Source organism: Phalangium opilio, unplaced genomic scaffold, assembly GCF_054372755.1.
Source record: "Phalangium opilio isolate 3A_F unplaced genomic scaffold, DU_Popi_V2 ptg000002l_1, whole genome shotgun sequence".
NCBI lineage: Eukaryota > Metazoa > Arthropoda > Arachnida > Opiliones > Phalangiidae > Phalangium > Phalangium opilio.
Genome location: NW_028324144.1, coordinates 10,473,338 through 10,495,828, shown reverse-complemented (window position 1 = coordinate 10,495,828; position 22,491 = coordinate 10,473,338). Strand labels below are relative to the sequence as shown.

General features: G+C 33.4%; 48 non-coding genes across 48 annotated transcripts; all 48 read right to left on the bottom strand.

The window, feature by feature from the left end:
• Positions 1-155: 155 nt before the first annotated feature.
• TRNAG-GCC (transfer RNA glycine (anticodon GCC)) lies at positions 156-226 on the bottom strand. The gene has a single exon. It is a non-coding gene; the product is annotated as a tRNA-Gly (tRNA).
• Positions 227-458: 232 nt separating this feature from the next.
• Positions 459-529, bottom strand: TRNAG-GCC (transfer RNA glycine (anticodon GCC)). Its single transcript has one exon. It is a non-coding gene; the product is annotated as a tRNA-Gly (tRNA).
• Positions 530-761: 232 nt separating this feature from the next.
• Positions 762-832, bottom strand: TRNAG-GCC (transfer RNA glycine (anticodon GCC)). The gene has a single exon. It is a non-coding gene; the product is annotated as a tRNA-Gly (tRNA).
• A 229-nt stretch (positions 833-1,061) lies between these two features.
• TRNAG-GCC (transfer RNA glycine (anticodon GCC)) lies at positions 1,062-1,132 on the bottom strand. The gene has a single exon. It is a non-coding gene; the product is annotated as a tRNA-Gly (tRNA).
• A 232-nt stretch (positions 1,133-1,364) lies between these two features.
• TRNAG-GCC (transfer RNA glycine (anticodon GCC)) lies at positions 1,365-1,435 on the bottom strand. Its single transcript has one exon. It is a non-coding gene; the product is annotated as a tRNA-Gly (tRNA).
• Positions 1,436-1,665: 230 nt separating this feature from the next.
• TRNAG-GCC (transfer RNA glycine (anticodon GCC)) lies at positions 1,666-1,736 on the bottom strand. Its single transcript has one exon. It is a non-coding gene; the product is annotated as a tRNA-Gly (tRNA).
• Positions 1,737-2,271: 535 nt separating this feature from the next.
• On the bottom strand, positions 2,272-2,342 carry TRNAG-GCC (transfer RNA glycine (anticodon GCC)). The gene has a single exon. It is a non-coding gene; the product is annotated as a tRNA-Gly (tRNA).
• Positions 2,343-2,574: 232 nt separating this feature from the next.
• TRNAG-GCC (transfer RNA glycine (anticodon GCC)) lies at positions 2,575-2,645 on the bottom strand. The gene has a single exon. It is a non-coding gene; the product is annotated as a tRNA-Gly (tRNA).
• A 232-nt stretch (positions 2,646-2,877) lies between these two features.
• TRNAG-GCC (transfer RNA glycine (anticodon GCC)) lies at positions 2,878-2,948 on the bottom strand. Its single transcript has one exon. It is a non-coding gene; the product is annotated as a tRNA-Gly (tRNA).
• A 232-nt stretch (positions 2,949-3,180) lies between these two features.
• Positions 3,181-3,251, bottom strand: TRNAG-GCC (transfer RNA glycine (anticodon GCC)). The gene has a single exon. It is a non-coding gene; the product is annotated as a tRNA-Gly (tRNA).
• A 533-nt stretch (positions 3,252-3,784) lies between these two features.
• TRNAG-GCC (transfer RNA glycine (anticodon GCC)) lies at positions 3,785-3,855 on the bottom strand. Its single transcript has one exon. It is a non-coding gene; the product is annotated as a tRNA-Gly (tRNA).
• Positions 3,856-4,086: 231 nt separating this feature from the next.
• On the bottom strand, positions 4,087-4,157 carry TRNAG-GCC (transfer RNA glycine (anticodon GCC)). Its single transcript has one exon. It is a non-coding gene; the product is annotated as a tRNA-Gly (tRNA).
• A 231-nt stretch (positions 4,158-4,388) lies between these two features.
• Positions 4,389-4,459, bottom strand: TRNAG-GCC (transfer RNA glycine (anticodon GCC)). Its single transcript has one exon. It is a non-coding gene; the product is annotated as a tRNA-Gly (tRNA).
• A 231-nt stretch (positions 4,460-4,690) lies between these two features.
• TRNAG-GCC (transfer RNA glycine (anticodon GCC)) lies at positions 4,691-4,761 on the bottom strand. Its single transcript has one exon. It is a non-coding gene; the product is annotated as a tRNA-Gly (tRNA).
• Positions 4,762-4,993: 232 nt separating this feature from the next.
• TRNAG-GCC (transfer RNA glycine (anticodon GCC)) lies at positions 4,994-5,064 on the bottom strand. The gene has a single exon. It is a non-coding gene; the product is annotated as a tRNA-Gly (tRNA).
• Positions 5,065-5,596: 532 nt separating this feature from the next.
• Positions 5,597-5,667, bottom strand: TRNAG-GCC (transfer RNA glycine (anticodon GCC)). Its single transcript has one exon. It is a non-coding gene; the product is annotated as a tRNA-Gly (tRNA).
• Positions 5,668-5,898: 231 nt separating this feature from the next.
• On the bottom strand, positions 5,899-5,969 carry TRNAG-GCC (transfer RNA glycine (anticodon GCC)). The gene has a single exon. It is a non-coding gene; the product is annotated as a tRNA-Gly (tRNA).
• Positions 5,970-6,200: 231 nt separating this feature from the next.
• TRNAG-GCC (transfer RNA glycine (anticodon GCC)) lies at positions 6,201-6,271 on the bottom strand. Its single transcript has one exon. It is a non-coding gene; the product is annotated as a tRNA-Gly (tRNA).
• Positions 6,272-6,502: 231 nt separating this feature from the next.
• On the bottom strand, positions 6,503-6,573 carry TRNAG-GCC (transfer RNA glycine (anticodon GCC)). The gene has a single exon. It is a non-coding gene; the product is annotated as a tRNA-Gly (tRNA).
• Positions 6,574-6,805: 232 nt separating this feature from the next.
• Positions 6,806-6,876, bottom strand: TRNAG-GCC (transfer RNA glycine (anticodon GCC)). The gene has a single exon. It is a non-coding gene; the product is annotated as a tRNA-Gly (tRNA).
• Positions 6,877-7,409: 533 nt separating this feature from the next.
• Positions 7,410-7,480, bottom strand: TRNAG-GCC (transfer RNA glycine (anticodon GCC)). The gene has a single exon. It is a non-coding gene; the product is annotated as a tRNA-Gly (tRNA).
• A 230-nt stretch (positions 7,481-7,710) lies between these two features.
• On the bottom strand, positions 7,711-7,781 carry TRNAG-GCC (transfer RNA glycine (anticodon GCC)). Its single transcript has one exon. It is a non-coding gene; the product is annotated as a tRNA-Gly (tRNA).
• Positions 7,782-8,316: 535 nt separating this feature from the next.
• TRNAG-GCC (transfer RNA glycine (anticodon GCC)) lies at positions 8,317-8,387 on the bottom strand. The gene has a single exon. It is a non-coding gene; the product is annotated as a tRNA-Gly (tRNA).
• A 232-nt stretch (positions 8,388-8,619) lies between these two features.
• On the bottom strand, positions 8,620-8,690 carry TRNAG-GCC (transfer RNA glycine (anticodon GCC)). Its single transcript has one exon. It is a non-coding gene; the product is annotated as a tRNA-Gly (tRNA).
• A 232-nt stretch (positions 8,691-8,922) lies between these two features.
• On the bottom strand, positions 8,923-8,993 carry TRNAG-GCC (transfer RNA glycine (anticodon GCC)). Its single transcript has one exon. It is a non-coding gene; the product is annotated as a tRNA-Gly (tRNA).
• Positions 8,994-9,225: 232 nt separating this feature from the next.
• Positions 9,226-9,296, bottom strand: TRNAG-GCC (transfer RNA glycine (anticodon GCC)). Its single transcript has one exon. It is a non-coding gene; the product is annotated as a tRNA-Gly (tRNA).
• A 232-nt stretch (positions 9,297-9,528) lies between these two features.
• On the bottom strand, positions 9,529-9,599 carry TRNAG-GCC (transfer RNA glycine (anticodon GCC)). The gene has a single exon. It is a non-coding gene; the product is annotated as a tRNA-Gly (tRNA).
• A 232-nt stretch (positions 9,600-9,831) lies between these two features.
• On the bottom strand, positions 9,832-9,902 carry TRNAG-GCC (transfer RNA glycine (anticodon GCC)). Its single transcript has one exon. It is a non-coding gene; the product is annotated as a tRNA-Gly (tRNA).
• Positions 9,903-10,434: 532 nt separating this feature from the next.
• On the bottom strand, positions 10,435-10,505 carry TRNAG-GCC (transfer RNA glycine (anticodon GCC)). The gene has a single exon. It is a non-coding gene; the product is annotated as a tRNA-Gly (tRNA).
• Positions 10,506-10,737: 232 nt separating this feature from the next.
• TRNAG-GCC (transfer RNA glycine (anticodon GCC)) lies at positions 10,738-10,808 on the bottom strand. The gene has a single exon. It is a non-coding gene; the product is annotated as a tRNA-Gly (tRNA).
• A 230-nt stretch (positions 10,809-11,038) lies between these two features.
• On the bottom strand, positions 11,039-11,109 carry TRNAG-GCC (transfer RNA glycine (anticodon GCC)). Its single transcript has one exon. It is a non-coding gene; the product is annotated as a tRNA-Gly (tRNA).
• An 838-nt stretch (positions 11,110-11,947) lies between these two features.
• On the bottom strand, positions 11,948-12,018 carry TRNAG-GCC (transfer RNA glycine (anticodon GCC)). The gene has a single exon. It is a non-coding gene; the product is annotated as a tRNA-Gly (tRNA).
• A 1,065-nt stretch (positions 12,019-13,083) lies between these two features.
• Positions 13,084-13,154, bottom strand: TRNAG-GCC (transfer RNA glycine (anticodon GCC)). The gene has a single exon. It is a non-coding gene; the product is annotated as a tRNA-Gly (tRNA).
• Positions 13,155-13,386: 232 nt separating this feature from the next.
• Positions 13,387-13,457, bottom strand: TRNAG-GCC (transfer RNA glycine (anticodon GCC)). The gene has a single exon. It is a non-coding gene; the product is annotated as a tRNA-Gly (tRNA).
• Positions 13,458-13,688: 231 nt separating this feature from the next.
• On the bottom strand, positions 13,689-13,759 carry TRNAG-GCC (transfer RNA glycine (anticodon GCC)). The gene has a single exon. It is a non-coding gene; the product is annotated as a tRNA-Gly (tRNA).
• A 534-nt stretch (positions 13,760-14,293) lies between these two features.
• TRNAG-GCC (transfer RNA glycine (anticodon GCC)) lies at positions 14,294-14,364 on the bottom strand. The gene has a single exon. It is a non-coding gene; the product is annotated as a tRNA-Gly (tRNA).
• A 3,013-nt stretch (positions 14,365-17,377) lies between these two features.
• TRNAG-GCC (transfer RNA glycine (anticodon GCC)) lies at positions 17,378-17,448 on the bottom strand. Its single transcript has one exon. It is a non-coding gene; the product is annotated as a tRNA-Gly (tRNA).
• Positions 17,449-17,679: 231 nt separating this feature from the next.
• TRNAG-GCC (transfer RNA glycine (anticodon GCC)) lies at positions 17,680-17,750 on the bottom strand. The gene has a single exon. It is a non-coding gene; the product is annotated as a tRNA-Gly (tRNA).
• Positions 17,751-17,982: 232 nt separating this feature from the next.
• Positions 17,983-18,053, bottom strand: TRNAG-GCC (transfer RNA glycine (anticodon GCC)). Its single transcript has one exon. It is a non-coding gene; the product is annotated as a tRNA-Gly (tRNA).
• A 230-nt stretch (positions 18,054-18,283) lies between these two features.
• On the bottom strand, positions 18,284-18,354 carry TRNAG-GCC (transfer RNA glycine (anticodon GCC)). Its single transcript has one exon. It is a non-coding gene; the product is annotated as a tRNA-Gly (tRNA).
• A 232-nt stretch (positions 18,355-18,586) lies between these two features.
• On the bottom strand, positions 18,587-18,657 carry TRNAG-GCC (transfer RNA glycine (anticodon GCC)). The gene has a single exon. It is a non-coding gene; the product is annotated as a tRNA-Gly (tRNA).
• A 235-nt stretch (positions 18,658-18,892) lies between these two features.
• On the bottom strand, positions 18,893-18,963 carry TRNAG-GCC (transfer RNA glycine (anticodon GCC)). Its single transcript has one exon. It is a non-coding gene; the product is annotated as a tRNA-Gly (tRNA).
• An 838-nt stretch (positions 18,964-19,801) lies between these two features.
• Positions 19,802-19,872, bottom strand: TRNAG-GCC (transfer RNA glycine (anticodon GCC)). The gene has a single exon. It is a non-coding gene; the product is annotated as a tRNA-Gly (tRNA).
• A 232-nt stretch (positions 19,873-20,104) lies between these two features.
• TRNAG-GCC (transfer RNA glycine (anticodon GCC)) lies at positions 20,105-20,175 on the bottom strand. Its single transcript has one exon. It is a non-coding gene; the product is annotated as a tRNA-Gly (tRNA).
• Positions 20,176-20,406: 231 nt separating this feature from the next.
• TRNAD-GUC (transfer RNA aspartic acid (anticodon GUC)) lies at positions 20,407-20,477 on the bottom strand. Its single transcript has one exon. It is a non-coding gene; the product is annotated as a tRNA-Asp (tRNA).
• Positions 20,478-20,708: 231 nt separating this feature from the next.
• On the bottom strand, positions 20,709-20,779 carry TRNAG-GCC (transfer RNA glycine (anticodon GCC)). The gene has a single exon. It is a non-coding gene; the product is annotated as a tRNA-Gly (tRNA).
• Positions 20,780-21,011: 232 nt separating this feature from the next.
• On the bottom strand, positions 21,012-21,082 carry TRNAG-GCC (transfer RNA glycine (anticodon GCC)). Its single transcript has one exon. It is a non-coding gene; the product is annotated as a tRNA-Gly (tRNA).
• Positions 21,083-21,314: 232 nt separating this feature from the next.
• TRNAG-GCC (transfer RNA glycine (anticodon GCC)) lies at positions 21,315-21,385 on the bottom strand. The gene has a single exon. It is a non-coding gene; the product is annotated as a tRNA-Gly (tRNA).
• Between the last annotated feature and the right edge of the window lie 1,106 nt (positions 21,386-22,491).

Genomic DNA, 22,491 nt, shown 5'->3' with positions numbered 1-22,491 from the left:
TATTATCTCAAAAAATATTTTTAGAAGGGTTTATCAATTTAAAAATTATCATTTTACATACTTTTTGAAATTTTTTTATTAATTTCGAAAGACCCTGAAGTAAGGATAATTCAATTTAAACACAATATCGTTATGCATAAATGACGACCAAAACATGCATCGGCCGGGAATCGAACCCGGATCTCCCGCGTGGCAGGCGGGAATTCTACCATTGAACCACCGATGCTCTGCAAAGAGTAGAATATGGAAAGAATGTTATTTCACCTGAATATTTGATAATCAAACCAAATATTTCTTTTAATTATTATCTCAAATAATTTTTTTAGAAGGGTTTATCAATTTAAAAATTATCATTTTACTTAATTTTCGTAATTTTTTTATTAATTTCGAAAGACCCTGAAGTAAGGATAATACAATTTAAACACAATATCGTTATGCATCAATTGACGACGAAAACATGCATCGGCCGGGAATCGAACCCGGATCTCCCGCGTGGCAGGCGAGAATTCTACCATTGAACCACCGATGCTCTGCAAAGAGTAGAATATGGAAAGAGTGGTATTTCACCTGAATATTTGATAATCAAACCAAATATTTCTTTGAATTATTATCTCAAATAATTTTTTTAGAAGGGTTTATCAATTTAAAAATTATTATTTTACATACTTTTCGTAATTTTTTTATTAATTTCGAAAGACCCTGAAGTAATGATAATACAATTTAAACACAATATCGTTATGCATCAAATGACGACCGAAACATGCATCGGCTGGGAATCGAACCCGGATCTCCCGCGTGGCCGGCGAGAATTCTACCATTGAACCACCGATGCTCTGCCAAGAGTAGAACATGGCAAAATGGTATTTCACCTGAATATTTGATAATCAAACAAAATATTTCTTTTAATTATTATCTCAAATAATTTTTTAGAAGGGTTTATCAATTTAAAAATTATCATTTTACTTAATTTTCGTAATTTTTTTATTAATTTCGAAAGACCCTGAAGTAAGGATAATACAATTTAAACACAATATCGTTATGCATAAATGACGACCAAAACATGCATCGGCCGGGAATCGAACCCGGATCTCCCGCGTGGCATGCGAGAATTCTACCATTGAACCACCGATGCTCTGCAAAGAGTAGAATATGGAAAGAATGGTATTTCACCTGAATATTTGATAATCAAACCAAATATTTCTTTGAATTATTATCTCAAATAATATTTTAAGAAGGGTTTATCAATTTAAAAATTATTATTTTACATAATTTTCGTAATTTTTTAATTAATTTCGAAAGACCCTGAAGTAAGGATATTGGAATTTAAACACAATATCGTTATGCATCAAATGACGACCAAAACATGCATCGGCCGGGAATCGAACCCGGATCTCCCGCGTGGCAGGCGAGAATTCTACCATTGAACCACCGATGCTCTGCCAAGAGTAGAACATAGAAAAATGGTATTTCACCTGAATATTTGATAATCAAACCAAATATTTCTTTGAATTATTATCTCAAAAAATATTTTTAGAAGGGTTTATCAATTTAAAAATTATCACTTTACATACTTTTTGAAATTTTTTTATTAATTTCGAAAGACCCTGAAGTAAGGATAATACAATTTAAACACAATATCGTTATGCATAAATGACGACCAAAACATGCATCGGCCGGGAATCGAACCCGGATCTCCCGCGTGGCAGGCAGGAATTCTACCATTGAACCACCGATGCTCTTCAAAGAGTAGAATATGGAAAGAATGTTATTTCACCTGAATATTTGATAATCAAACCAAATATTTCTTTGAATTATTATCTCAAATAATTTTTTTAGAAGGGTTTATCAATTTAAAAATTATCATTTTACTTAATTTTCGTAATTTTTTTATTAATTTCGAAAGACCCTGAAGTAAGGATAATACAATTTAAACACAATATCGTTATGCATCAAATGATAACCAAAACATGCATCGGCCGGGAATTGAACCCGGATCTCCCGCGTGGCAGAAGAGAATTCTACCATTGAACCATCGATGCTCTGCAAAGAGTAGAATATGGAAAGAATGTTATTTCACCTGAATATTTGATAATCAAACCAAATATTTCTTTGAATTATTATCTCAAATAGTATTTTTAGAAGGATTTATCAATTTAACAATTATCATTTTACTTAATTTTCGTAATTTTTTTATTAATTTCGAAAGACCCTGAAGTAAGGATAATACAATTTAAACACAATATCGTTATGCATCAATTGACGACGAAAACATGCATCGGCCGGGAATCGAACCCGGATCTCCCGCGTGGCAGGCGAGAATTCTACCATTGAACCACCGATGCTCTGCAAAGAGTAGAATATGGAAAGAATGGTATTTCACCTGAATATTTGATAATCAAACCAAATATTTCTTTGAATTATTATCTCAAATAATATTTTAAGAAGGGTTTATCAATTTAAAAATTATTATTTTACATAATTTTCGTAATTTTTTAATTAATTTCGAAAGACCCTGAAGTAAGGATATTGGAATTTAAACACAATATCGTTATGCATCAAATGACGACCAAAACATGCATCGGCCGGGAATCGAACCCGGATCTCCCGCGTGGCAGGCGAGAATTCTACCATTGAACCACCGTAGCTCTACAAAGAGTAGAGTATGGAAAGAATGGTATTTCACCTGAATATTTGATAATCAAACCAAATGTTTCTTTGCATTATTATCCCAAATAATATTTTTAGAATGATTTATCAATTTAACAATTATTATTTTACATAATTTTCGTAATTTTTTTATTAATTTCGAAAGACCCTGAAGTAAGGCTATTGGAATTTAAACACAATATCGTTATGCATCAAATGACGACCAAAACATGCATCGGCCGGGAGTCGAACCCGGATCTCCCGCGTGGCAGGCGGGAATTCTACCATTGAACCACCGATGCTCTGCAAAGAGTAGAATATGGAAAGAATGTTATTTCACCTGAATATTTGATAATCAAACCAAATATTTCTTTGAATTATTATCTCAAATAATTTTTTAGAAGGGTTTATCAATGTAAAAATTATCATTTTACTTAATTTTCGTATTTTTTTTTATTAATTTCGAAAGACCCTGAAGTAAGGATAATACAATTTAAACACAATATCGTTATGCATCAAATGATAACCAAAACATGCATCGGCCGGGAATTGAACCCGGATCTCCCGCGTGGCAGGCGAGAATTCTACCATTGAACCACCGATGCTCTACAAAGAGTAGAGTATGGAAAGAATGGTATTTCACCTGAATATTTGATAATCAAACCAAATATTTCTTTGAATTATTATCTCAAATAATATTTTAAGAAGGGTTTATCAATTTAAAAATTATTATTTTACATACTTTTCTTAATTTTTTTATTAATTTCGAAAGACCCTGAAGTATGGATATTACATTTTAAACACAATATCGTTATGCATCAAATGACGACCGAAACATGCATCGGTCGGGAATCGAACCCGGATCTCCCTCGTGGCCGGCGAGAATTCTACCATTGAACCACCGAGGCTCTGCCAAGAGTAGAATATGGAAAGAATGTTATTTCACCTGAATATTTGATAATCAAACAAATATATCTTTGAATTATTATCTCAAATAATTTTTTTAGAAGGGTTTATCAATTTAAAAATTATCATTTTACATACTTTTTGAAATTTTTTTATTAATTTCGAAAGACCCTGAAGTAAGGATAATACAATTTAAACACAATATCGTTATGCATAAATGACGACCAAAACATGCATCGGCCGGGAATCGAACCCGGATCTCCCGCGTGGCCGGCGAGAATTCTACCATTGAACCACCGATGCTCTGCCAAGAGTAGAACATGGAAAAATGGTATTTCACCTGAATATTTGATAATCAAACCAAATATTTCTTTGCATTATTATCCCAAATAATATTTTTAGAATGATTTATCAATTTAACAATTATCATTTTACTTAATTTTCGTAATTTTTTTATTAATTTCGAAAGACCCTGAAGTAAGGATAATACAATTTAAACACAATATCCTTATGTATCAAATGACGACCAAAACATGCATCGGCCGGGAATCGAACCCGGATCTCCCGCGTGGCAGGCGAGAATTCTACCATTGAACCACCGATGCTCTGCAAAGAGTAGAATATGGAAAGAATGTTATTTCACCTGAATATTTGATAATCAAACCAAATATTTCTTTGAATTATTATCTCAAATAATTTTTTAGAAGGGTTTATCAATTTAAAAATTATTATTTTACATACTTTTCGTAATTTTTTTATTAATTTCGAAAGACCCTGAAGTAATGATAATACAATTTAAACACAATATCGTTATGCATCAAATGACGACCGAAACATGCATCGGCCGGGAATCGAACCCGGATCTCCCGCGTGGCCGGCGAGAATTCTACCATTGAACCACCGATGCTCTGCCAAGAGTAGAACATGGAAAAATGGTATTTCACCTGAATATTTGATAATCAAACCAAATATTTCTTTGCATTATTATCCCAAATAATATTTTTAGAATGATTTATCAATTTAACAATTATCATTTTACTTAATTTTCGTAATTTTTTTATTAATTTCGAAAGACCCTGAAGTAAGGATAATACAATTTAAACACAATATCCTTATGTATCAAATGACGACCAAAACATGCATCGGCCGGGAATCGAACCCGGATCTCCCGCGTGGCAGGCGAGAATTCTACCATTGAACCACCGATGCTCTGCAAAGAGTAGAATATGGAAAGAATGGTATTTCACCTGAATATTTGATAATCAAACCAAGTATTTCCTTGAATTATTATCTCAAATAATATTTTAAGAAGGGTTTATCAATTTAAAAATTATTATTTTACATACTTTTCTTAATTTTTTTATTAATTTCGAAAGACCCTGAAGTATGGATATTACATTTTAAACACAATATCGTTATGCATCAAATGACGACCAAAACATGCATCGGCCGGGAATCGAACCCGGATCTCCCGCGTGGCAGGCGAGAATTCTACCATTGAACCACCGAGGCTCTGCCAAGAGTAGAATATGGAAAGAATGTTATTTACCTGAATATTTGATAATCAAACCAAATATTTCTTTGAATTATTATCTGAAATAATATTTTAAGAAGGGTTTATCAATTTAAAAATTATTATTTTACATACTTTTCGTAATTTTTTTATTAATTTCGAAAGACCCTGAAGTATGGATATTACATTTTAAACACAATATCGTTATGCATCAAATGACGACCGAAACATGCATCGGTCGGGAATCGAACCCGGATCTCCCTCGTGGCCGGCGAGAATTCTACCATTGAACCACCGAGGCTCTGCCAAGAGTAGAATATGGAAAGAATGTTATTTCACCTGAATATTTGATAATCAAACAAATATATCTTTGAATTATTATCTCAAATAATTTTTTTAGAAGGGTTTATCAATTTAAAAATTATCATTTTACATACTTTTTGAAATTTTTTTATTAATTTCGAAAGACCCTGAAGTAAGGATAATACAATTTAAACACAATATCGTTATGCATAAATGACGACCAAAACATGCATCGGCCGGGAATCGAACCCGGATCTCCCGCGTGGCCGGCGAGAATTCTACCATTGAACCACCGATGCTCTGCCAAGAGTAGAACATGGAAAAATGGTATTTCACCTGAATATTTGATAATCAAACCAAATATTTCTTTGCATTATTATCCCAAATAATATTTTTAGAATGATTTATCAATTTAACAATTATCATTTTACTTAATTTTCGTAATTTTTTTATTAATTTCGAAAGACCCTGAAGTAAGGATAATACAATTTAAACACAATATCCTTATGTATCAAATGACGACCAAAACATGCATCGGCCGGGAATCGAACCCGGATCTCCCGCGTGGCAGGCGAGAATTCTACCATTGAACCACCGATGCTCTGCAAAGAGTAGAATATGGAAAGAATGTTATTTCACCTGAATATTTGATAATCAAACCAAATATTTCTTTGAATTATTATCTCAAATAATTTTTTAGAAGGGTTTATCAATTTAAAAATTATTATTTTACATACTTTTCGTAATTTTTTTATTAATTTCGAAAGACCCTGAAGTAATGATAATACAATTTAAACACAATATCGTTATGCATCAAATGACGACCGAAACATGCATCGGCCGGGAATCGAACCCGGATCTCCCGCGTGGCCGGCGAGAATTCTACCATTGAACCACCGATGCTCTGCCAAGAGTAGAACATGGAAAAATGGTATTTCACCTGAATATTTGATAATCAAACCAAATATTTCTTTGCATTATTATCCCAAATAATATTTTTAGAATGATTTATCAATTTAACAATTATCATTTTACTTAATTTTCGTAATTTTTTTATTAATTTCGAAAGACCCTGAAGTAAGGATAATACAATTTAAACACAATATCCTTATGTATCAAATGACGACCAAAACATGCATCGGCCGGGAATCGAACCCGGATCTCCCGCGTGGCAGGCGAGAATTCTACCATTGAACCACCGATGCTCTGCAAAGAGTAGAATATGGAAAGAATGGTATTTCACCTGAATATTTGATAATCAAACCAAGTATTTCCTTGAATTATTATCTCAAATAATATTTTAAGAAGGGTTTATCAATTTAAAAATTATTATTTTACATACTTTTCTTAATTTTTTTATTAATTTCGAAAGACCCTGAAGTATGGATATTACATTTTAAACACAATATCGTTATGCATCAAATGACGACCAAAACATGCATCGGCCGGGAATCGAACCCGGATCTCCCGCGTGGCAGGCGAGAATTCTACCATTGAACCACCGAGGCTCTGCCAAGAGTAGAATATGGAAAGAATGTTATTTACCTGAATATTTGATAATCAAACCAAATATTTCTTTGAATTATTATCTGAAATAATATTTTAAGAAGGGTTTATCAATTTAAAAATTATTATTTTACATACTTTTCGTAATTTTTTTATTAATTTCGAAAGACCCTGAAGTAATGATAATACAATTTAAACACAATATCGTTATGCATCAAATGACGACCGAAACATGCATCGGCCGGGAATCGAACCCGGATCTCCCTCGTGGCCGGCGAGAATTCTACCATTGAACCACCGAGGCTCTGCCAAGACTAGAATATGGAAAGAATGGTATTTCACCTGAATATTTGATAATCAAACAAATATATCTTTGAATTATTATCTCAAATAATATTTTAAGAAGGGTTTATCAATTTAAAAATTATTATTTTACATAATTTTCGTAATTTTTTAATTAATTTCGAAAGACCCTGAAGTAAGGATATTGGAATTTAAACACAATATCGTTATGCATCAAATGACGACCAAAACATGCATCGGCCGGGAATCGAACCCGGATCTCCCGCGTGGCAGGCGAGAATTCTACCATTGAACCACCGATGCTCTGCCAAGAGTAGAACATAGAAAAATGGTATTTCACCTGAATATTTGATAATCAAACCAAATATTTCTTTGAATTATTATCTCAAAAAATATTTTTAGAAGGGTTTATCAATTTAAAAATTATCACTTTACATACTTTTTGAAATTTTTTTATTAATTTCGAAAGACCCTGAAGTAAGGATAATACAATTTAAACACAATATCGTTATGCATAAATGACGACCAAAACATGCATCGGCCGGGAATCGAACCCGGATCTCCCGCGTGGCAGGCGGGAATTCTACCATTGAACCACCGATGCTCTGCAAAGAGTAGAATATGGAAAGAATGTTATTTCACCTGAATATTTGATAATCAAACCAAATATTTCTTTGAATTATTATCTCAAATAATTTTTTTAGAAGGGTTTATCAATTTAAAAATTATCATTTTACTTAATTTTCGTAATTTTTTTATTAATTTCGAAAGACCCTGAAGTAAGGATAATACAATTTAAACACAATATCGTTATGCATCAAATGATAACCAAAACATGCATCGGCCGGGAATTGAACCCGGATCTCCCGCGTGGCAGAAGAGAATTCTACCATTGAACCATCGATGCTCTGCAAAGAGTAGAATATGGAAAGAATGTTATTTCACCTGAATATTTGATAATCAAACCAAATATTTCTTTGAATTATTATCTCAAATCGTATTTTTAGAAGGATTTATCAATTTAACAATTATCATTTTACTTAATTTTCGTAATTTTTTTATTAATTTCGAAAGACCCTGAAGTAAGGATAATACAATTTAAACACAATATCGTTGTGCATCAATTGACGACGAAAACATGCATCGGCCGGGAATCGAACCCGGATCTCCCGCGTGGCAGGCGAGAATTCTACCATTGAACCACCGATGCTCTGCAAAGAGTAGAATATGGAAAGAATGGTATTTCACCTGAATATTTGATAATCAAACCAAATATTTCTTTGAATTATTATCTCAAATAATATTTTAAGAAGGGTTTATCAATTTAAAAATTATTATTTTACATAATTTTCGTAATTTTTTAATTAATTTCGAAAGACCCTGAAGTAAGGATATTGGAATTTAAACACAATATCGTTATGCATCAAATGACGACCAAAACATGCATCGGCCGGGAATCGAACCCGGATCTCCCGCGTGGCAGGCGAGAATTCTACCATTGAACCACCGTTGCTCTACAAAGAGTAGAGTATGGAAAGAATGGTATTTCACCTGAATATTTGATAATAAAACCAAATGTTTCTTTGCATTATTATCCCAAATAATATTTTTAGAATGATTTATCAATTTAACAATTATTATTTTACATAATTTTCGTAATTTTTTTATTAATTTCGAAAGACCCTGAAGTAAGGCTATTGGAATTTAAACACAATATCGTTATGCATCAAATGACGACGAAAACATGCATCGGCCGGGAATCGAACCCGGATCTCCCGCGTGGCAGGCGAGAATTCTACCATTGAACCACCGATGCTCTGCAAAGAGTAGAATATGGAAAGAATGGTATTTCACCTGAATATTTGATAATCAAACCAAATATTTCTTTGAATTATTATCTCAAATAATATTTTAAGAAGGGTTTATCAATTTAAAAATTATTATTTTACAAAATTTTCGTAATTTTTTAATTAATTTCGAAAGACCCTGAAGTAAGGATATTGGAATTTAAACACAATATCGTTATGCATCAAATGACGACCAAAACATGCATCGGCCGGGAATCGAACCCGGATCTCCCGCGTGGCAGGCGAGAATTCTACCATTGAACCACCGTTGCTCTACAAAGAGTAGAGTATAAAAAGAAAAGTATTTCACCTGAATATTTGATAATCAAACCAAATATTTCTTTGCATTATTATCCCAAATAATATTTTTAGAATGATTTATCAATTTAACAATTATCATTTTACTTAATTTTCGTAATTTTTTTATTAATTTCGAAAGACCCTGAAGTAAGGATAATACAATTTAAACACAATATCCTTATGTATCAAATGACGACCAAAACATGCATCGGCCGGGAATCGAACCCGGATCTCCCGCGTGGCAGGCGAGAATTCTACCATTGAACCACCGATGCTCTGCAAAGAGTAGAATATGGAAAGAATGGTATTTCACCTGAATATTTGATAATCAAACCAAGTATTTCCTTGAATTATTATCTCAAATAATATTTTAAGAAGGGTTTATCAATTTAAAAATTATTATTTTACATACTTTTCTTAATTTTTTTATTAATTTCGAAAGACCCTGAAGTATGGATATTACATTTTAAACACAATATCGTTATGCATCAAATGACGACCAAAACATGCATCGGCCGGGAATCGAACCCGGATCTCCCGCGTGGCAGGCGAGAATTCTACCATTGAACCACCGAGGCTCTGCCAAGAGTAGAATATGGAAAGAATGTTATTTACCTGAATATTTGATAATCAAACCAAATATTTCTTTGAATTATTATCTGAAATAATATTTTAAGAAGGGTTTATCAATTTAAAAATTATTATTTTACATACTTTTCGTAATTTTTTTATTAATTTCGAAAGACCCTGAAGTAATGATAATACAATTTAAACACAATATCGTTATGCATCAAATGACGACCGAAACATGCATCGGCCGGGAATCGAACCCAGATCTCCCTCGTGGCCGGCGAGAATTCTACCATTGAACCACCGAGGCTCTGCCAAGGGTAGAATATGGAAAGAATGTTATTTCACCTGAATATTTGATAATCAAACAAATATATCTTTGAATTATTATCTCAAATAATTTTTTTAGAAGGGTTTATCATTTTAAAAATTATCATTTTACATACCTTTTGAAATTTTTTTATTAATTTCGAAAGACCCTGAAGTAAGGATAATACAATTTAAACACAATATCGTTATGCATAAATGACGACCAAAACATGCATCGGCCGGGAATCGAACCCGGATCTCCCGCGTGGCAGGCGAGAATTCTACCATTGAACCACCGATGCTCTGCAAAGAGTAGAATATGGAAAGAATGTTATTTCACCTGAATATTTGATAATCAAACCAAATATTTCTTTGAATTATTATCTCAAATAATTTTTTTAGAAGGGTTTATCAATTTATAAATTATTATTTTACATACTTTTCGTAATTTTTTTATTAATTTCGAAAGACCCTGAAGTAATGATAATACAATTTAAACACAATATCGTTATGCATCAAATGACGACCGAAACATGCATCGGCCGGGAATCGAACCCGGATCTCCCGCGTGGCCGGCGAGAATTCTACCATTGAACCACCGATGCTCTGCCAAGAGCAGAACATGGAAAAATGGTATTTCACCTGAATATTTGATAATCAAACCAAATATTTCTTTGAATTATTATCTCAAAAAATATTTTTAGAAGGGTTTATCAATTTAAAAATTATCATTTTACATACTTTTTGAAATTTTTTTATTAATTTCGAAAGACCCTGAAGTAAGGATAATACAATTTAAACACAATATCGTTATGCATTAATGACGACCAAAACATGCATCGGCCGGGAATCGAACCCGGATCTCCCGCGTGGCAGGCGAGAATTCTACCATTGAACCACGGATGCTCTGCAAAGAGTAGAATATGGAAAGAATGTTATTTCACCTGAATATTTGATAATCAAACCAAATATTTCTTTGAATTATTATCTCAAATAATGTTTTTAGAAGGGTTTATCAATTTAAAAATTATCATTTTACTTAATTTTCGTAATTTTTTTATTAATTTCGAAAGACCCTGAAGTAAGGATAATACAATTTAAACACAATATCGTTATGCATCAAATGATGACCAAAACATGCATCGGCCGGGAATCGAACCCGGATCTCCCGCGTGGCAGAAGAGAATTCTACCATTGAACCATCGATGCTCTGCAAAGAGCAGAATATGGAAAGAATGTTATTTCACCTGAATATTTGATAATCAAACCAAATATTTCTTTGAATTATTATCTCAAATAGTATTTTTAGAAGGATTTATCAATTTAACAATTATCATTTTACTTAATTTTCGAAATTTTTTTAATATATTCCCAAGACCCTGAAGTAAGGATAATACAATTTAAACACAATATCGTTATGCATCAAATGATGACCAAAACATGCATCGGCCGGGAATCGAACCCGGATCTCCCGCGTGGCAGAAGAGAATTCTACCATTGAACCATCGATGCTCTGCATAGAGTAGAATATGGAAAGAATGTTATTTCACCTGAATATTTGATAATCAAACCAAATATTTCTTTGAATTATTATCTCAAATAATATTTTTAGAAGGATTTATCAATTTAGCAATTATCATTTTACATACTTTTCGTTATTTTTTTATTAATTTCGAAAGACCCTGAAGTAAGGATAATACAATTTAAACACAATATCGTTATGCATCAAATGACGACGAAAACATGCATCGGCCGGGAATCGAACCCGGATCTCCCGCGTGGCAGGCGAGAATTCTACCATTGAACCACCGATGCTCTGCAAAGAGTAGAATATGGAAAGAATGGTATTTCACCTGAATATTTGATAATCAAACCAAATATTTCTTTGAATTATTATCTCAAATAATATTTTAAGAAGGGTTTATCAATTTAAAAATTATTATTTTACATACTTTTCGTAATTTTTTTATTAATTTCGAAAGACCCTGAAGTAATGATAATACAATTTAAACACAATATCGTTATCAGGGGTAAATAACGAAAGGAGTTAGAGACGCTAGCTTCCGTAGTGTAGAATACAGTGGGACTTTCAAACGTAGACACAGAAAAGAGAAAACGCCTCGGTCGCGCCGTCTATAATTCAAAATAAGTATGATATTTTCCAACCAATAGCGTGGCAGCAAAGTTTCGAAAGTCATGCTGGGATATCGATTTTCTCCTGTCTGCTAGTGTTCGTCTGCTTACGACTAAGTGACAATTAGGCTTAGAGTAAAGTTTATTCATTAAGGTGCACTTGAATTAGAAACATTCAATCTTAAAGTTGGTAAATTCCTTTTTCGATAATGAAATTGAATTAAATGTCGTTTTTGCATCCTTCAATACAGTTTTAGTTGTTTTAATTTCTTTAGTCACAGATACAGATATAGTCGATGATCCTGATCCCACAGTTCCCACTGGCACTGACTCGGAAAAATCACTAAGCCTTAGTTCACTGGGCCGACTCTGTAACCGCGCACTTACGGCAAAACAAGTTTGAACACATTTTGAGGATTTGCAAATTGTTGACTTAACTTTCTTCTTTAAATCGCTGTTTACTCGCGATTGAATATAATAATTATATTGGGTTGATTTATGAGATGACTTCACAATATCGACACCCGCCATTTTACTTTACCCAGAATACCTTGCGGCGCAAGATTTTAAGGCAAAACTTTTAAGGTTCTGGTCTTATTTACAATACAGTTCCAAAGATGGCACTACGTTAGTTACAAATTCTATGACGTTTCAAGGTCCCACTGTATTCTACACTACGGAAGCTAGCGTCTCTAACTCCTTTCGTTATTTACCCCTGTCGTTATGCATCAAATGACGACCAAAACATGCATCGGCCGGGAATCGAACCCGGATCTCCCGCGTGGCAGGCGAGAATTCTACCATTAAACCACCGAGGCTCTGCCAAGAGTAGAATATGGAAAGAATGTTATTTCACCTGAATATTTGATAATCAAACCAAATATTTCTTTGAATTATTATCTCAAATAATATTTTAAGAAGGGTTTATCAATTTAAAAATTATTATTTTACATAATTTTCGTAATTTTTTTATTAATTTCGAAAGACCCTGAAGTAAGGATAATACAATTTAAACACAATATCCTTATGCATCAAATGACGACCAAAACATGCATCGGCCGGGAATCGAACCCGGATCTCCCGCGTGGCAGGCGAGAATTCTACCTTTGAACCACCGAGGCACTGCAAAGAGTAGAATATGGAAAGAATGTTATTTCACCTGAATATTTGATAATCAAACCAAATATTTCTTTGAATTATTATCTCAAATAATTTTTTAGAAGGGTTTATCAATTTAAAAATTATCACTTTACTTAATTTTCGCAATTTTTTTATTAATTTCGAAAGAGCCTGAAGTAAGGATAATACAATTTAAACACAATATCGTTATGCATCAAATGACGACCAAAACATGCATCGGCCGGGAATCGAACCTGGATCTCCCGCGTGGCAGGCGAGAATTCTACCAATGAACCACCGATGCTCTGCAAAGAGTAGAATATGGAAAGAATGTTTTTTCACCTAAATATTTGATAATCAAACCAAATATTTCTTTGAATTATTATCTCAAATAATATTTTTAGAAGGATTTATCAATTTAAGAATTATCATTTTACTTAATTTTCGTAATTTTTTTATTAATTTCGAAAGACCCTGAAGTAAGGATAATACAATTTAAACACTATATCGTTATGCATCAAATGATGACTAAAACATGTATCGGCCGGGAATCGAACCTGGATCACCCGCGTGGCAGGCGAGAATTCTACCATTGAACCACCGAGGCTCTGCCAAGAGTAGAATATGGAAAAATGGTTTTTCACCTGAATATTTGATAATCAAACCAAATATTTCTTTGAATTATTATCTCAAATAATATTTTTAGAAGGGTTTATCAATTTAAAAATTATGATTTTACATACTTTTCGTAATTTTTTTATTAATTTCGAATGACCCTGAAGTAAGGATATTGGAATTTAAACACAATATCGTTATGCATCAAATGACGACCAAAACATACATCGGCCGGGAATCGAACCCGGATCTCCCGCGTGGCAGGCGAGAATTCTACCATTGAACCACCGATGCTCTGCAAAGAGTAGAATATGAAAAGAATGTTATTTCACCTCAATATTTGATAATCAAACCAAATATTTCTTTGAATTATTATCTCAAATATTATTTTTAGAAGGATTTATCAATTTAACAATTTTCATTTTACTTATTTTTCGCAATTTTTTTAGTATATTCCCAAGACCCTGAAGTAAGGATAATACAATTTAAACACAACATCGTTATGCATCAAATGATGACCAAAACATGCATCGGCCGGGAATCGAACCCGGATCTCCCGCGTGGCAGAAGAGAATTCTACCATTGAACCATCGATGCTCTGCAAAGAGTAGAATATGGAAAGAATGTTATTTCACCTGAATATTTGATAATCAAACCAAATATTTCTTTGAATTATTATCTCAAATAATATTTTAAGAAGGGTTTATCAATTTAACAAGTTGGGAAAACCAAAATATTACCTATCCGAGTCAAGACGACTACTTACAAACTTATTTACCCAGATATGGAAATGTTTCTTAAGTTAAAATTTATGAAATATTAAAGCAGTATACAAAGCATTGCAAATTTACTGTAAATCAGACGACATTTTACATCCAATAATGATATACTTGTACACATTAAAATCATCCGATGGGGAAAAACGGGAAATGAAGAGATAAAACTTTGAAGGGATATTACCTTTACGTGCTTGTAAAGGCCCAATTTTCTACTCCTCAACTGTATGCCCTCTATGTTCAAAGCCATATTCACAACAGGGTTGGCATGTAAACACTATCCTCTCGTTTCACCTCAACGATTTTCTTAGTTTAACAACATGACTTAACGTTACATAACACCAAAGCTTATTTGTGGCTACACACACTGAAAGTAAATGCGTACCATAAAAAGCATGAAAACACGAAGCTATTATCCGATTACGATCAGACCTTTCACTGGTCTGGGCTGCGTTCAGCAGAGCTCACCAAAAAAGACAGCGGATTTTGGAAATGTTTACCGGCGAGCTCTGTCGTCATAGCTTTTCTCCGGTCATCGGCGTTTTATAAATGACGCTAGCGCAATAAAGCGTGCAAGGTACCAAGGCTTAACAAAAATTGTAGGATAACATATTTATAGAGATAGATAACAACTTTTATAATTAAAATTAGAAAATAACATATCTCTTAAAATTCTCGCGTGATCAACTGGTTTCACGCCAATTAAATAGCTATAGTCCCATAAAGCTATTTGTATTAATTCCTCCATGGTTTTCTCGCCAAGCTGAGAACTACGCGTTTTACGTCACGTTATCCAAAAAGCCGACTATTTTCTTTGAAGACCGCGCTAGCTCAGCGCTAAGCACCGTGACGTCAAAATTCAAAAACAAAATCCCGTTATATAGGACACTGCTAGCAGCGCTGGGCTCTGCTGAACGCGGCCCAGATTTCCACCATGATTACAAAATCTAAGCCTAACTATTTAATAGTGTATTTAACTTTCGGCTCACTCTGAACCGTTAATGTCTCTGCATACAGAAACGAAAACCAAACCCAAACGTTTACTTTTTGGTTCACTAGGCCTATTGACAAATAAAAGTTCATTTGACCAACATAGCAGCGTTGAGCTTGTATTCACTGTGACTTTAGAAAGGATTATGCTATAAACAGATGTAGTATAGCTTAAGTAATATATAAACATCCATTTTAAATAATAATATTAAAAAAAATCTTTGGAATATCAAAATGAAACGGAGCTTTAAAGCTACAAAAGTACTAAATGCATCATAATTACGAAAAATATTTCCACATATTCATTTTATATTATGGAAAACGGGAATATTAAGGTTCTGAAGGATTTCTTTACACATCAAAACAAAACGAACTTCTAACGCAGCGCACTAGTGTTACAACGGACGGACACATATAGACAAACACATAGACTGCTGTTTTACCCTTTCCGTATTAATTTTGAGTTGAGAGACATGATTATCTTAAATATTAAAATAAATATAATTAATATTAAATATTTTCTTCGATAGTTGTTCGCCTTATTGAGCGTTACATCGTTTTGAAAAAGAACAATTAAACATTCTTGAGAGACTTGACTACTATTGGCGTTTGAAATGAAGCATACGCCCGTTACTTCGCCTTCATCAAATAGGTAGTATATAAGGGTGTCGAATCGCAGTTATAGATAAGAACAGCGCAATTGCGTGAACCTTTGGTGGAAGCCCCACCATTGGGAGGCCGGACGTTTCTCGTAACCCTGGCCGATCGCCGCGTATGTCTTAACCTTAAGGAGTAGAAGCCAGGTGTACAGACTGGTGTCCATGTGGGATGGACAAAAACAAAGACCCGAAGATGGTGGTGTTAGAAGCCAGGTGTACAGACTGGTGTCCATGTGGGATGGACAAAAACAAAGACCAGAAGATGGTGGTGTTAGAAGCCAGGTGTACAGACTGGTGTCCATGTGGGATGGACAAAAACAAAGACCGGAAGATGGTGGTGTTAGATGCCAGGTGTACAAACTGGTGTCCATGTGGGATGGACAAAAACAAAGACCAGAAAATGATGGTGATAGAAGCCAGTAAGTCTGGTGTCTATGTGGAATGGACAAAGACCACAAAATGGTGGTGTTTGAAGCCAATAAGTACAGATTGGTATTCATGTATAATAGACAATTGACTAGTCAGATGAAGTAATAGTGGCCAGTTGATTTGTGGATAGATTCAAGTTTTGAAATTTCCGGGAACTGTGAATACGGTCCGGAAATAGCGAACACATTTGCTTCAATTCGGAAACTGCGAACACGGTCCCCTGGGGTGTAAGTCAATAACAACAGACAGACACACACACACACACCCTCACACCCCCACACACACACACACACGTCGAAATTAGAACCTCTCCGTGACATACGTCACTCGGAGAGGTAAAAATTATTATTTTACATAATTTTCGTATTTTTTTTATTAATTTCGAAAGACCCTGAAGTAAGGATAATACAATTTAAACACAATATCCTTATGCATCAAATGACGACCAAAACATGCATCGGCCGGGAATCGAACCCGGATCTCCCGCGTGGCAGGCGAGAATTCTACCTTTGAACCACCGAGGCACTGCAAAGAGTAGAATATGGAAAGAATGTTATTTCACCTGAATATTTGATAATCAAACCAAATATTTCTTTGAATTATTATCTCAAATAATTTTTTAGAAGGGTTTATCAATTTAAAAATTATCACTTTACTTAATTTTCGCAATTTTTTTATTAATTTCGAAAGAGCCTGAAGTAAGGATAATACAATTTAAACACAATATCGTTATGCATCAAATGACGACCAAAACATGCATCGGCCGGGAATCGAACCTGGATCTCCCGCGCGGCAGGCGAGAATTCTACCAATGAACCACCGATGCTCTGCAAAGAGTAGAATATGGAAAGAATGTTTTTTCACCTAAATATTTGATAATCAAACCAAATATTTCTTTGAATTATTATCTCAAATAATATTTTTAGAAGGATTTATCAATTTAAGAATTATCATTTTACTTAATTTTCGTAATTTTTTTATTAATTTCGAAAGACCCTGAAGTAAGGATAATACAATTTAAACACAATATCGTTATGCATCAAATGACGACTAAAACATGTATCGGCCGGGAATCGAACCCGGATCACCCGCGTGGCAGGCGAGAATTCTACCATTGAACCACCGAGGCTCTGCCAAGAGTAGAATATGGAAAAATGGTTTTTCACCTGAATATTTGATAATCAAACCAAATATTTCTTTGAATTATTATCTCAAATAATATTTTTAGAAGGGTTTATCAATTTAAAAATTATGATTTTACATACTTTTCGTAATTTATTATTAATTTCGAATGACCCTGAAGTAAGGATATTGGAATTTAAACACAATATCGTTATGCATCAAATGACGACCAAAACATACATCGGCCGGGAATCGAACCCGGATCTCCCGCGTGGCAGGCGAGAATTCTACCATTGAACCACCGATGCTCTGCAAAGAGTAGAATATGAAAAGAATGTTATTTTACCTGAATATTTGATAATCAAACCAAATATTTCTTTGAATTATTATCTCAAATATTATTTTTAGAAGGATTTATCAATTTAACAATTATCATTTTACTTATTTTTCGTAATTTTTTTAGTATATTCCCAAGACCCTGAAGTAAGGATAATACAATTTAAACACAATATCGTTATGCATCAAATGATGACCAAAACATGCATCGGCCGGGAATCGAACCCGGATCTCCCGCGTGGCAGGCGAGAATTCTACCATTGAACCACCGATGCTCTGCAAAGAGTAGAATATGAAAAGAATGTTATTTCACCTGAATATTTGATAATCAAACCAAATATTTCTTTGAATTATTATTATCTCAAATAGTATTTTTAGAAGGATTTATCAATTTAACAATTATCATTTTACTTATTTTTCGTAATTTTTTTAGTATATTCCCAAGACCCTGAAGTAAGGATAATACAATTTAAACACAATATCGTTATGCATCAAATGATGACCAAAACATGCATCGGCCGGGAATCGAACCCGGATCTCCCGCGTGGCAGGCGAGAATTCTACCATTGAACCACCGATGCTCTGCAAAGAGTAGAATATGAAAAGAATGTTATTTCACCTGAATATTTGATAATCAAACCAAATATTTCTTTGAATTATTATCTCAAATAGTATTTTTAGAAGGATTTATCAATTTAACAATTATCATTTTACTTATTTTTCGTAATTTTTTTAGTATATTCCCAAGACCCTGAAGTAAGGATAATACAATTTAAACACAATATCGTTATGCATCAAATGATGACCAAAACATGCATCGGCCGGGAATCGAACCCGGATCTCCCGCGTGGCAGAAGAGAATTCTACCATTGAACCATCGATGCTCTTCAAAGAGTAGAATATGGATAGAATGTTATTTCACCTGAATATTTGATAATCAAACCAAATATTTCTTTAAATTATTATCTCAAATAGTATTTTTAGAAGGATTTATCAATTTAACAATTATCATTTTACTTAATTTTCGTAGTTGTTTTATTAATTTCGAAAGACCCTGAAGTAAGGATAATACAATATAAACACAATATCGTTATGCATCAAATGACGACCAAAACATGCATCGGCCGGGAATCGAACCCGGATCTCCCGCGTGGCAGAAGAGAATTCTACCATTGAACCATCGATGCTCTGCAAAGAGTAGAATATGGATAGAATGTTATTTCACCTGAATATTTGATAATCAAACCAAATATTTCTTTAAATTATCATCTCAAATAGTATTTTTAGAAGGATTTATCAATTTAACAATTATCATTTTACTTAATTTTCGTAGTTGTTTTATTAATTTCGAAAGACCCTGAAGTAAGGATAATACAATATAAACACAATATCGTTATGCATCAAATGACGACCAAAACATGCATCGGCCGGGAATCGAACCCGGATCTCCCGCGTGGCAGGTGAGAATTCTACCATTGAACCACCGAGGCTCTGCCAAGAGTAGAATATGGAAAGAATGTTATTTCACCTGAATATTTGATAATCAAACCAAATATTTCTTTGAATTATTATCTCAAATAATATTTTAAGAAGGGTTTATAAATTTAAAAATTATTATTTTACATACTTTTCGTAATTTTTTTATTAATTTCGAAAGACCCTGAAGTAATGATAATACAATTTAAACACAATATCGTTATGCATCCAATGACGACCGAAACATGCATCGGCCGGGAATCGAACCCGGATCTTTCGCGTGGCCGGCGAGAATTCTACCATTGAACCACCGAGGCTCTGCCAAGAGTAGAATATGGAAAGAATGTTATTTCACCTGAATATTTGATAATCAAACAAATATTTCTTTGCATTATTATCTCAAATAATTTTTTTAGAAGGGTTTATCAATTTAAAAATTATCATTTTACTTAATTTTCGTAATTTTTTTATTAATTTCGAAAGACCCTGAATTAAGGATAATACAATTTAAACACAATATCCTTATGCATCAAATGACGACCAAAACATGCATCGGCCGGGAATCGAACCCGGATCTCCCGCGTGACAGGCGAGAATTCTACCTTTGAACCACCGAGGCACTGCAAAGAGTAGAATATGGAAAGAATGTTATTTCACCTGAATATTTGATAATCAAACCAAATATTTCTTTGAATTATTATCTCAAATAATTTTTTAGAAGGGTTTATCAATTTAAAAATCATCACTTTACTTAATTTTCGCAATTTTTTTATTAATTTCGAAAGAGCCTGAAGTAAGGATAATACAATTTAAACACAATATCGTTATGCATCAAATGACGACCAAAACATGCATCGGCCGGGAATCGAACCTGGATCTCCCGCGTGGCAGGCGAGAATTCTACCAATGAACCACCGATGCTCTGCAAAGAGTAGAATATGGAAAGAATGTTTTTTCACCTGAATATTTGATAATCAAACCAAATATTTCTTTGAATTATTATCGCAAATAATATTTTTAGAAGGGTTTATCAATTTAAAAATTATGATTTTACATACTTTTCGTAATTTTTTTATTAATTTCGAATGACCCTGAAGTAAGGATATTGGAATTTAAACACAATATCGTTATGCATCAAATGACGACCAAAACATACATCGGCCGGGAATCGAACCCGGATCTCCCGCGTGGCAGGCGAGAATTCTACCATTGAACCACCGATGCTCTGCAAAGAGTAGAATATGAAAAGAATGTTATTTCACCTGAATATTTGATAATGAAACCAAATATTTCTTTGAATTATTATCTCAAATAATATTTTTAGAAGGATTTATCAATTTAACATTTATCATTTTACTTATTTTTCGTAATTTTTTTAGTATATTCCCAAGACCCTGAAGTAAGAATAATACAATTTAAACACAATATCGTTATGCATCAAATGATGACCAAAACATGCATCGGCCGGGAATCGAACCCGGATCTCCCGCGTGGCAGGCGAGAATTCTACCATTGAACCACCGATGCTCTGCAAAGAGTAGAATATGAAAAGAATGTTATTTCACCTGAATATTTGATAATCAAACCAAATATTTCTTTGAATTATTATCTCAAATAGTATTTTTAGAAGGATTTATCAATTTAACAATTATCATTTTACTTATTTTTCGTAATTTTTTTAGTATATTCCCAAGACCCTGAAGTAAGGATAATACAATTTAAACACAATATCGTTATGCATCAAATGATGACCAAAACATGCATCGGCCGGGAATCGAACCCGGATCTCCCGCGTGGCAGAAGAGAATTCTACCATTGAACCATCGATGCTCTGCAAAGAGTAGAATATGGAAAGAATGTTATTTCACCTGAATATTTGATAATCAAACAAATATTTCTTTGAATTATTATCTCAAATAGTATTTTTAGAAGGATTTATCAATTTAACAATTATCATTTTACTTATTTTTCGTAATTTTTTTAGTATATTCCCAAGACCCTGAAGTAAGGATAATACAATTTAAACACAATATCGTTATGCATCAAATGATGACCAAAACATGCATCGGCCGGGAATCGAACCCGGATCTCCCGCGTGGCAGAAGAGAATTCTACCATTGAACCATCGATGCTCTGCAAAGAGTAGAATATGGAAAGAATGTTATTTCACCTGAATATTTGATAATCAAACAAATATTTCTTTGAATTATTATCTCAAATAATTTTTTTAGAAGGGTTTATCAATTTAAAAATTATCATTTTACTTAATTTTCGTAATTTTTTTATTAATTTCGAAAGACCCTGAAGTAAGGATAATACAATTTAAACACAATATCGTTATGCATCAAATGATGACCAAAACAAGCATCGGCCGGGAATCGAACCCGGATCTCCCGCGTGGCAGAAGAGAATAGACCATTGAACCATCGATGCTCTGCAAAGAGTAGAATATGGAAAGAATCTTATTTCACCTGAATATTTGATAATAAAACCAAATATTTCTTTGAATTATTATCTCAAATAGTATTTTTAGAAGGATTTATCAATTTAACAATTATCATTTTACGTAATTTTCGTAATTTTTTTATTAATTTCGAAAGACCCTGAAGTAAGGATAATACAATTTAAACACA